Source organism: Globicephala melas, chromosome 1, assembly GCF_963455315.2.
Source record: "Globicephala melas chromosome 1, mGloMel1.2, whole genome shotgun sequence".
NCBI lineage: Eukaryota > Metazoa > Chordata > Mammalia > Artiodactyla > Delphinidae > Globicephala > Globicephala melas.
In genome coordinates, this window is record NC_083314.1 from 18,046,709 (window position 1) to 18,056,646 (window position 9,938).

Consider the following 9,938-nt stretch of genomic DNA (forward strand, 5'->3'; position numbering starts at 1 on the left):
GCCTTTTAGAGGGTTGTCTGTCCTCCTCTTAAACCTTGTGACGTGTGTGCCGGCGAGTGTTCTGCAAGCATACTCCAGGGGCCGGTATTAGAGCTTAAGGGACCAAGGACTGATTACAGAGATACCTCAATTTCCCAAAGACATCTCTATTATCGCTAGGAAGTGAGTGTTGCTTAAATTAAATATGAACCTTGAGTGCTTAATACAGCTATAGAGGCATTATCCGTGCCTGTCCTAACCCACTATCAGAGGTGGCTCCGTCTTATGTATGGCCATCCTCCAGAGTAGGTAAGGTACCTGCATCAGAACAGGACCAGTCCCCTTACCCCTACCTTCCTATTAGAATCTGTAGGGCTGGGATCCATAATCTCATTTTATCAAGTCCCCCAGGTGATCCTACGTATACGGCACCTTTCCACCTCTTTGTTGAAATTGATTTCCCTTCTGCACACTCTGCTAGCTCTCCACATTCTTGTTTGCTGAAACCTTATCTTACAGACATCCTTGGATTCCCCACAATGCCTGGCACATACTATGGGTCCTTCCTACTCTATCATAATTGGTACAGGGAAAAGGACAGAAAGCCATTGATTGCTGGGGCAGTGGGGAGTGATACAAAATTGACTTTGAGGACTTCCCTGGTGGCACAGTGGTTAAGAATCCTCCTGCCAATGCAAGGGACACGGGTTAGAGCTCTGGCCCAGGAATATCCCACGTGCTGCAGAGCAACTAAGCCCATGCGCCACAACTACTGAGCCTGAGTTCTAGAGCCTGCAAGCCACAACTACTCAGCCCACGTGCCACAACTACTAAAGCCTGCACGCCTAGAGCCCATGCTCTGCAACAAGAGAAGCCACGACAATGAGAAGCCTGCACACCGCAACAAAGAGTAGCCCCCGCTCACTGCAACTAGAGAAAGCCTGGGTGGAGCAACGAAGACCTAACAGCCAAAAATTAATTAATTAATTAATTAATTTTTTAAACATTGACTTTGAAAAATATAATTAAGAATTATGAAACAATGAAAATAAATTTGCAGGACTTCGCTGGCGGCGCAGTAGTTAAGAACCCGCCTGCCAATGCAGGGGACACGGGTTCAAGCCCTGGTCCGGGAAGATCCCACGTGCCGTGGAGCAACTAAGCCTGTGCACCAAAACTACTGAGCCTGCACTCTAGAGCGTGTGAGCCACAACTACTGAGCCCGTGTGCCACAACTACTGAAGCCCGCGCGCCTAGAGCCCAAGCTCTGTAACAAGACAAGCAACCACAATGAGAAACCCATGCACCACAATGAAGAGTAGACCCTGCTCGCTGTAGCTAAAGAAAGCCCGTGCTCAGCAATGAAGACCCAACACAGCCAAAAATAAAAATAAATAAATTTTTTAAAATAAATAAATTTGCATCTTTTATCTTACAAAATTTAGGTATTCTTGCAACTATGTGTTAATTCTTATCTTAGAACAAAGAATAAATTAGATATTGAATGTTTCTTTTTATTGTTTGAGTTTTGCTGAGCAAAGGGAATGAGGCAAGAGTTTTGGGCCAGGAACCTAAGAGCTGTCCTTTTGGAAAGCACTGACCACAAGTGCCTAGAAAGGGCTTAAGAACAAAACTTTACATTTTTGCCTATTAGTGACTCATTACCAAACTAGAATCGTTTATGATTCATCCCATTTTAGGGCAAATGCAGAAATGTGGGCCTCCTCTTTTTTTTTTTTTTTTGCGGTACGCGAGCCTCTCACTGCTGTGGCCTCTCCCGTTGCGGAGCACAGGCTCCGGACGTGCAGGCTCTAGACGCGCAGTCTCAGTGGCCATGGCTCATGGGCCCAGCTGCTCCGCGGCATGTGGGATCTTCCCGGACCGGGACACGAACCCGTGTCCCCTGCATCGGCAGGCAGACTCTCAACCACTGCGCCACCAGGGAAGCCCTGGGCCTGCTCTTTGACCAGCTAGTTTGAGGGATATCAGGAAAACAGGTCTATGAGAGACTTGCAAAATGGAAAGCAGTCACCTGGGATCTTACCAAGTTTAAATCATACTTATTTACTTATATTGCCTTATCTTGTTCTGAGGAGTAAATCCTTCAATTCCTCACTTAGAAACGTGATAAAACAAATCATTTTAATTGTGGAAAGCAGACAATAAGAATGTAAAAGGAAGGTGACATCAAGAGAGAAGCTAGAACACTAAATAGATGGCATGAAACTCTATTCACCTTCTTGGGATGAGCTAAAAAATTGGAATAAAAGCCAAGAGGAAAAATATTTACTATATGTTGAGGAAAGCACAACTGTGCTAATACAGAGACCGGAATTAAATTAAATACAGAGACATTCTCAAGGTTTCTTATAGAGAGGGCACCATAAAAGGTTTCAACACATACTACAGTAATTTTGATACATTGTTCTTTCAACAACATTTTTTAAGTTAACATTTTAACTATGTGCCAGGCAGTGTTCTTTGTGCTAGGAATATGTAGTGAACAAAAATAAGGTCTCTAAATTCGTGGAGCTTACATTATAGTGGGATGAGGCAAAAAATAAACCAGCTAATTTCATAAAATAATAAGTTTAATAAAGCAACAAAAGGATATGATAGGATTAAAAGGGATGAAATCAGAGAAGGGGAACTTCAGATACAGTTGTCAAAGAAGGCCTCTTTGAGAAGGCATGTACACTGAGCCCAGTCCAATAAGAAGGATACAAGTATTCAAAGATCTGATGTTTCATCACTGGAGGGAAAGTTGACTTATTTCTTAAAGAAAGATTTGTAGATCCTGCTTTGGAGAATCTTTCAGATGCAAATCTCTGATATAAACCAACCCACTATTGTCACTGAACCTGAGCCCTCCAATGCCAAGAGCTATGTATTATTCATCTTTGGGTCTCCAACATTATTCACTGTGCTTGACTTATAGAAGGGTCTCAATAAGTGTTGAGTTGAATGAATGAGTGGATAAATGCATGTAAAGCAATCTATAATATACTATGCTTACTCAATAACCCACCTAATAACACACGTGAAGACTTAAAAACTAAAGACATGAGTTAAATGTCAAGTGCACATATGGATTTGTAAGAACTGGAAGAGGAATAATTTAGTTCCTTATCTAACAGGATTCTTGATGTTTTAATTATAAATGGGTTCCTTACAATTAAATTTATGTAACTATTATTGGTCCCCTTATTTTAATATGTGATTTATTTATTTTCAATAGAAAAATAGAAATTCAAAGTAACTTTTTCTGTTTATCTCTTGCTATTAACAAATCACCACAAAATTTAGTGGCTTAAAGCAACACCACCATTTTATTAGATCTCATATTTTTGTGGGTTAGGAATTTGGACCGTCCTTGGCTAAGTAACCAATAGAAGCCCCAAGTAACATCGAGTGGGGTTTTTTGGTGCTATTTAACTGGAGGTTAGGGTGGTTGAAATTGCAAAAAACTTTACTCACCTGGTGCTTAGGATAGGAAGTCTGGAAGTTTAGGCTCAGATGGACCGTGCTTACCCTCCACATTTTCTCAGGTACTTTCCCTGTGATACAACAAGCAGGGTAGTAAGACATTATAAGTTGTGGCTGGCTGCCCCAAGAGTGGAGGTTCCAAAAGACCAAGATGAAGACTTGCAAGACTTCTCCTGATCTATCTTTGGGAGTCACACAGCATCACTTCTGCGGCACTAGATTGGTGACCAATGAGTCAGAGGACCCACCTGGATACAAAATAGGGTACTATACAAAGGCATGAATACCAGGAGGTGTGTTTCACTGGGGACTGTAGTGGGGTGAATTGTGTCCCCTGGAAAAGATATGTCCAAGTCCTAGCCCCCAGTACCCCTAAATGTTAACTATTTGAAAATAGAGTCTTTGCATAAGAAATAAAGTTAAGAATCTTGCAATGACATCATCCTAGACAGGGGAAAGAGATTTGACACACAGTGGGGAAAAGAGATGTGAAGACAGAGGCGGACATTGGAGTGATGCAGCCACAAGCTAAGGAATGCCAAGGATGACTGCAAACTACCAGAAAGGAGGAGAGAGGTATGGAATGGTCTCCCTCTGAGCCTTTAAAGGAACCAACCCTGCCAACACCTTGATTTCTGACTTCTGACCTCCAGAACTGTGAGTGAATAAATTTCTGTTGCTTTAAGCCACCAAGTTTGTGGTCATTTGTGACAGCCGCTCTGGAAAACTAATAGATGGGCAATCTTTGGAGACTGGCTACTACAAAGTTTAAACATTCTTCAGCGTCTTACTGTATACAGTAAATCATGTTTATCATAGTGTCATTGATAACAGTTCTCTACTCTTGGCTGTGCCTCTTTCTTATAGAAGGTAGTGCAGTGAACTGTAATTATAAATGTTGTCATGATATGTGCCATATTTAGCAGACACTAAAAAAGAAAATGGTGTTTGTGGATAACTTATTTTTCTTCATAACTGCTGAGGAAAGCGCTATGAAAAAGTTTATGTGTACTGTGAAGACAGTGAATATTCACTTAGTGAATATGTATTGTTTTTAAGTTTAAAAGGTATATTTTATTTTACAATATTTATAGGCAAAAATTCTGCAGTTCAGTAATTCGTGGAAAAGAAAAGCTTGAGGTGAAGAAAATATAGATCAAAAAATTAAAAGCATAATAGGTCTTTAGTTTGAAAATACTAGCACATGACTCAGTGAAGCAAACACCCAATTTGCATTTCATCTGTTTCATAAGTTCATAAAGTCAAGAGAGGACAATATTTTCTTTTCCCATCAGTATCTTATCGGCCTTAGGCCTGCTCTGTGTAGAAGCCAGAGAAAACACTGCATTCAAAATTAAGGTCCTTTACTTTAATGAACACAAAATTAAGAGCTACAATAGATCATGCTGAAAAGTCAGGAAATGTGCATCCCCAATTTCGAAAGCTTCTGAATTAAAGAAACCACTGATATATATTGAAGTGAACATCACCACCAGACTCTAAGGAGAAATGATGTATAGATTTCTTTAGGAGTACTTGAATAATGTTAGGAAATTTTACCTAGTCAGTGTGGAATATGCTGGTTTTGTAAATGCTGTAGAAGAAAGTAAAAAGATTAATTCCTGGGTGGAAAGCCAAACGAATGAAAAAAAATCAAGGATCCATTTCCCAAGGGCTCTCTCAGCAGCTCTGCCATCCTGGCTCTGGTGGACACAGTCTATTACAAAGGGCAGTGGGACCAGGACCTTGATAAAGAAAATACTGAAGAAGGAGGCTCTTGGCTGAACAAGAATGTGAGCAAATCCATGCAGATGATGAAACAAAGGAAGACCCTTCACTTCACCTTCCTGAAGGATGTGCAAGCCAAGATCCCGGAAATACCATACAAAGCAAGCATGATTTTGCTGATCCAAGCATGACTCTGCTGCTGTCAAATAAAGTAAATGGTCTGCAGGAGCTTGAGGGTAAACTCACCACTGAGAAATGAAGAGCCTGAGCAAGCTCACAGAACATGAGCAAGAGTGATGTGGATTTGTACTTACCTCAGTTCAAAATGGAAGAGAGCTAGGACCTCAAGGCCATGCTGGGAGCCATGGAGATGGTGGTCACCTTCAGTCAGTAGGACACCGGCTTCTCAGGCACCATGGTGTCTAAAATCCTGCACAAGTTCTATGTGGAGGTGACTGAGCAGAGCATGGAGGCTGCAGCTGCCACTGGTGTGGAAACTGTTCTAGCATCATTACCAATTTATGAACATTTCTATTGTGATTACCCTTTCTCTTTATCAAGCACAGTAAAACCAACGGCATCATCTTCTTTGGCAGAGCTTCTTTCCCTCAGATGCTATTAGCCTGTCACTGCTTTTGGGAAAAGATCACAGAGTTGTTCCAGTAAATTGATTGCTAGAAATAATAGGTTCTCTTTGATTCATTTTCCTTTCCAATATCATAGTCATCACTAACAATTTAATAGTTGAAATAGAATGTCAGGCAATCTCTCTCCACACACAAGAGAAACCCTCTTTTTGTTCCATTAAAATTCCCTTTGGGGCTTCGCTGGTGGTGCAGTGGTTGAGAGTCCGCCTGCCGATGCAGGGCACACGGGTTCGTGCCCCGGTCCGGGAAGATCCCACGTGCCGCGGAGCGGCTGGGCTCCTGAGCCATGGCCGCTGAGCCTGCGCGTCTGGAGCCTGTGCTCCGCGGCGGGAGAGGCCACAACAGTGAGAGGCCCGTGTACCGCAAAAAAAAAAAAAAAAAAAAAAAAAATTCCCTTTGGACAAATTGTTCAACTTTAAGATAAGGTAAGGGGATATTTCAATACTGTTATCGTCTAAATTTGAAATATTGTTCTGTATGTGACCTGTTTTAAATGAACCAAACTAAATTACACCTGCTCTCCAAACTTGTTAACTTGGACACCTACATTTCTTTTCATTTCGGTTATATCTGGGGCCCTTAAATGCCTATTTTTTATTTTATAAAGTAAATTATCAGTGAAACAATGATTGACTCAAATCAAAACAAAAAAGAGAAAATACTAGCACAACTTATACCTTTTATTATCATTGCATTGTTAACATCTTATATTTATCACTGTTTCAGACATCATTTTACACTGTAATTGCCTATTTTGTCTTTTGTATTATAAGCTTCCTGCAGACTGTACCCTCGTTTCACACCTTTTATCTGTTCGCACATTCCCTTTGCCTGAAATAATTTTCACCCAGGTTTTCATGACCAACTTCTTTTTCAAATCTGAGATCTGAATATACCTTCACCTTCTTCTGATGTCTTTAGCTTTTTTTTTTTGCTAATCTTGGATTTTCTTATCTATCATCTTTCAAACATCATCTTTACAGATTGTCTTTTAAACATATATACAAACACAAAAAGCCTTGTAAAGTTGGTCCCGTAACCTGTTCAGCCTCATATTCTCTATTGATGTTATATCTCAGTCAGTAAATTAGACAAAATGTTCTACTTGAAATCAGGGTAGTCTTAAATCATCTTTTGTTAGATACTTCTGTTTATTTGCTGAGAACTCCTTGGATCTCTTTTCAAGTTTCTTTTCATACTGATTGGTCATGCTGACCATTATATGGTCTTCTACCATATAATGCACTAGGGATGAAGAGGATCCTGGTATCATTTATTCAACAAATGAATAACCAGATAATCTGGTTTTGAACACCTTCAGTGATGAGGAACTTAATACTGCCCAAGACAGCTCCCTCTGTTTCTAAACACCTACTACTATTAGATGCACCTAAATCTGCTTTTTTGTACCTCTATCCACTCTCCTCTGAGGCTTACAGGCTTAGAATCCTCCACATGACAATCTCTCATATATTGAAGGCTGTCATGATGTCTCCCATTCCTTTGCTCTCCAGGATAGATGTCTCCTTCAAGTGATAGTTTTAAACTATCCCGGCTGTCCTCCTCCAAACATACTCCTGCTACTCAGTATGCCTTTTAAAGTGGGATACTCAGGGCTTCCCTGGTGCCGCAGTGGTTAAGAATCCACCTGCCAATGCAGGGGACACAGGTTCGAGCTCTGGTCTGGGAAGATCCCACATGCCGCCGAGCAACTAAGCCCATGCACCACAGCTACTGAGCCTGCGCTCTAGAGCCCGTGCTCCACAACCACAACAAGAGAAGCCACAGCAATTAGAAGCCCGCACACCGCAATGAAGAGTAGCCCCTGCTCGCCGCAACTAGAGAAAGCCCACGTGCAGCAACGAAGACACAATGCAGCCAAAAATAAATAAATAAAATAAATAAATTTATTAAAACAATAAATAAAATAAAATGGGATAGTCAGAACTGAACAAAACATTCTGGGTGTGGTGTGATCAGGGCAAAGCAAAGGCAGAAGCATTGCCTCTCTTAGTTTGCCCATTACAGTGCTATTAACATACACCATACTAGCTTTTTACAGCCACATTAAATTGTTGACTCATAGTAAGATTATAAACAATGAAAATCCCCAGAGTTCTCCATCCTCCAGTTATCTAATATAAGACCTTGCATATATCAGTTTACCCTTATATTGACGCACAGAGGATTCGACGGAGCCAATATTCTCTTTTAAAATATTGCTAAATTTTAACTTTTGAGATCATTTGAGTCCCATCTCTGTCATTCAGTACATCTACTACTGTCAAACGGAACAGAAGGTTCTAAAAAGACTGCAATACAAAGCAGAACATTCCAGGGGCCCAATGACTGAGTCCAGAGATGCTTTAAGAGTTCAGAAGAGGGCTCCCCTGGTGGCGCAGTGGTTGAGAATCTGCCTGCTAATGCAGGGGACACGGGTTCGAGCCCTGGTCTGGGAGGATCCCACATGCCGCGGAGCTACTAGGCCTGTGAGCCACAACTACTGATCCTGCGCATCTGGAGCCTGTGCTCCACAACAAGAGAGGCCGCGATAGTGAGAGCCCCGTGCACCGTGATGAAGAGTGGCCCCCGCTTGCCACAACTAGAGAAAGTCCTCGCACAGAAACGAAGACCCAACACAGCAAAAATAAATTAATTAATTAATAAACTCCGATCCCCAACATCTTAAAAAAAAAAAAAAAGGAAAGAGTTCAGAAGAGAGTGGGACTGTTTACTGGTGAGGTTAGTGCTAGGGAGTAATGATACCTATTCCAGTTGTTTAGAGTTTTCCAGTTTTATTATTCTTCCCATTCCCAGATTATAGTCACCATGCTGAGCATTACATCCCAGATCACTGATTTTGAGAAGCATGGAATCACCAAGGAAAGGGATATCATCAATAAAGACAATAAAAACAGTGTAGAGCTGTGGTACACAAAAAGAAACCTGTATTCAGGAAAGCGAGACACAGCAGTAAGTGTCTTAGATCTTAATGTCACTGTCTGTTAAATGCTTTTATTTGTTCCAAGAGTTTTTTTTTAGTTATGCTGAGTTTTCTAGATAGATATTTTTTTTCTTTCTATGCAACATTTGTATCTCTGAAGGCTTATCTCTTTCATTGTTTAGGACTTCCAGAACAACACTGAATAGGAGCAGTGGTAATGTTGAACAAAAGCATATTGGTCTGGTTGCTGACTTTAGTGAGAATGTCACTATTTCACTATCATGAATAGTGTTTGCGGGCTTCCCTGGTGGCGCAGTGGTTGAGAGTCTGCCTGCCGATGCCGGGGACACAGGTTCGTGCCCCGGTCCGGGAAGATCCCACATGCCACGGAGCGGCTGGGCCCTTGAGCCATGGCTGCTGAGCCTGCGCGCCTGGAGCCTGTGCTCCGCAATGGGAGAGGCCACAACAGTGAGAGGCCCACATACCATGAAAAAAAAATATATATATATATATAAAATTCACATACCATACAATTCACCCATTTACAGAGTACAATTCAATGCCTTTTAGTACATTCAGAATCATCCAGTCCTTACCACAATCAATTTTAGAACATTTCATCACCTCCCCAAAAAAAGCTCTGTACCTTTCAATAGGCACTCTCATTTTCCCTCAACCCTTAAAATTAAAAAAAAAAAAATGGTTTTGATGATGTGGCACCTGCCTGCCTCCCCGACCTCACTCTATAACACTCCTCTCTTTGTTCACCTTACTTCCGCCTACTCTGGCTTCCTTTGTGTTTGTTATTTTCCTTTCTCTTCTCAGAGACAATGTGCTTATTATTCCTACTAATAATCCCAGCTCTCGATATGGCTGACCTCTTTCCAGCCAGTTTTTGGCTCAGACATCACCTCTTCAGAGAAGACATCCCCACTTTATCTACCGGATATCTTCTCCCCCCCCCCACCCCGCCTCCGCTGCTTCCCAGCTCATCTTCCTGCTTGATTTCTTCTACAGCGTTTTCCACAATCTAAAATAATTTCATTTACTTATTATCTGTATTGCTTCACAAGAACATGAGCTCAAAAATGGAACAGACTTATGTCCACTGTTGAATGTTCAGTACCTAGAGCCATGCCTAATATACAGCAGGT

At 41.4% G+C, this 9,938-nt stretch overlaps 1 pseudogene; it reads left to right on the forward strand.

Moving 5' to 3' along the window:
• Positions 1 to 4,837: 4,837 nt before the first annotated feature.
• On the forward strand, positions 4,838 to 5,859 carry LOC115859529 (serpin B4 pseudogene; annotated as a pseudogene).
• Positions 5,860 to 9,938: the final 4,079 nt, after the last annotated feature.